The sequence below is a fragment of the Haemaphysalis longicornis genome, unplaced genomic scaffold (assembly GCF_048455015.1).
Source record: "Haemaphysalis longicornis isolate Haplotype H1 unplaced genomic scaffold, Haemaphysalis longicornis Haplotype H1 scaffold_6, whole genome shotgun sequence".
NCBI classification, from domain to species: Eukaryota; Metazoa; Arthropoda; class Arachnida; order Ixodida; family Ixodidae; genus Haemaphysalis; species Haemaphysalis longicornis.
Genome location: NW_027526407.1, coordinates 62,743,170 through 62,745,842, shown reverse-complemented (window position 1 = coordinate 62,745,842; position 2,673 = coordinate 62,743,170).

Genomic DNA, 2,673 nt, shown 5'->3' with positions numbered 1-2,673 from the left:
AATGATGGACGCTCTCCTTCACGGCCTTAAATGGACCACCTGCTTGTTCTACCTCGACGACGTCATCATTTTCTCTCCGACCTTTGAAACGCCTTTAGAACGTTTATTCACGGTCCTGTCTGTTTTCCGTCGCGCAGGTCTTCAACTGAATTCATCCGAATGCCGATTCGCCCAACGTCAACTTCAAATTCTCGGTCACGTCGTCGATGCCCGCGGCGTGCAGCCCGATCCCGCCAAAATACACACAGTCAAACCTTTCCCAACCGCACACCGCAAATGACGTCAGAAGCTTTCTTTGGCTATGCTCCTACTTCCGCCGCTTCATACAAAATTTCGCCCATACTGCCAGGCCTTTAACCGACCTCCTCAAGAAAGACGTTTCATTCACGTGGGAATCTGCACAAGCTGAAGCCTTTTCCACGCATATTGATAGGCTTACTACCACTCCTATTCTAGCCCACTTTGACATTTCTGCTCCAACTGAACTACGCACTGACGCCAGTGGTCACGGCATAGGAGCGGTCTTAGTGCAGCACCAGTCTGGCGAAGTCCGCGTGATCGCCGACGCCAGCCGCCTCCTTTCGGCCGCCGAGCGCAACTATTCCATAACCGAACGCGAGTGTCTCGCTCTCGTGTGGGCAGTGGCGAAGTTCCGCCCATATCTCTTTGGCCGTCCGTTTTCTGTGGTCACGGATCATCACGCCCTGTGCTGGCTGCAATCACTAAAAGATCCTACGGGCCGCCTTGGCCGCCGGGCTTTGCGTTTGCAAGAATACTCGTTTTCAGTCGTGTACAAATCGGGACGGTTGCACCGTGATGCCGACTGTTTATCGCGTTATCCCGTAAATACTCCAGACGTAGCCTGGAAGGACACAGAGACCTGTATTTTTTCCATCTCCGCACTGCTGCAAATCGGTGCGGAACAATACCGGGACCCCTTCCTCCGATCAATAATCGATCGCCTCCGTACAATTTGTCCTGATCGAACCTCCCGAAATTGTCCCGATCGAACCTCCTGATCGAACCTCCCGATCGAATACCACCAGAACTTTGAAAACGATGGCCCAGACCTGTTGATGTCATACCTCCTCACTTGCGTTCCACCGTCCTTGAACAACTTCATGACCATTCACTTTCTGGTCACCTTGGCGTTACGCGCACATACGCTCACGCAAGCCGCCGTTTCTTTTGGCCTGGCTTGTACCGTTCGGTCAAGAAGTATGTTCAAGCTTGTGACCAGTGCCAAAGGTGAAAGGTCCATGCAAATTGCCTGCTGGACTCCTTCAGCCCATTCCTATCCCTCAGAAACCCTTCGCCCTCGTGGGGCCTTTTCCTGCATCCACTTCTGGCAATAAGTCGGTTGCCGTTGCAACAGATTATGCAACACGCTACGCCATAACACGGCCCCTACCCACAAGCTGCTCCACTGACGTCGCTGACTTCTTCCTTTACGACGTCATCCTGCATCATGGAGCACCTCGACAGCTCTTGACCGATCGGGGCCGCAATTTCCTCTCTAAAGTCATTGCCGACATTCTTCATTACTGTTCCACTAAGCATAAATTTACTACCGCTTACCACCCTCAAACGAACGGCCTCACGGAGCGCCTAAACCACACGCTGCTCAACATGCTTTCTATGTACGTTTCCTCCGACCACCGGGATTGGGATGCCGACTTGCCATTTGTAACCTTTGCCTACAATTCCTCCCGCCATGACACAGCTGGTTACTCCCCTTTCTACTTGCTCTTCGGCAGGGAACCCGCTTTACCCGTGGATACCCTTGTCTCGCCTGCCTCAGCTCCTCCTAGTCAGTACTTCAGCGACGCCATAGCACAGGTTGATCTCGCTCGTCAGATCGCTCGCACACGCCTCACTTCGTCACAAGCATCCCAGAAGTCCCTCTATGATCGCCACCACGTCGATGTCCAGTTCCATCCAGGTTCATTGGCGCTACTGTGGTCACCCCAGCGTAATGTAGGACTTTCGACCAAACTACTTTCTCCTTACACCGGCCCTTATCGCGTGTTGCGCCGCGTCACCGACGTCACGTACGAAATCACGCCGCACCCGCCCTCCTCTGCCCAGCCTCACACGGACCTTGTTCACGTGGCCCGGCTCAAGCCTTACCACCCCAACACCTAAACGTTATGTCCCCAGACGCCGTGGCGGCGTCTTCTCGCCGGGGGGGTTGTGTCACGGAACAGTTGGAAGAAGATGATGAGGGCAGCTACGGCTATGTGCCGTTTGGGCTGAACTTTAGAAGAGGACGAAGGGCTTACAGCTACCGGTCTCTGTACTCTCTCGCTGGCATTGCTCAGCATTGTAATTTTCGTCAATACACTGCATTTGCGTGGTTCTGCCTCGTAACAATATGATTCAGTACCAGGGACGCCACGGGAAAGGTGAACAATTGAACCACTATTCTACGCCCCCTAAATACACCTTTACTCTTACGCCTATGTCTGCTTATCAGCTTTTTCCGATTCCCTTCTCGCGATGATTCACTTCAATATCACGTGTGCAATGGGGCGTCCTGAATGTACCAGAAGTCTGGTTTGTAGCTGGTCATTATATAGTTCAAGATGTTCTTCGAGCGTTTGAGGGCTTTAATAGAGGGCGTTTACTTATAACAAAGTGATTCTGAGAAGCGAACGATAGGTTTCTCTGATA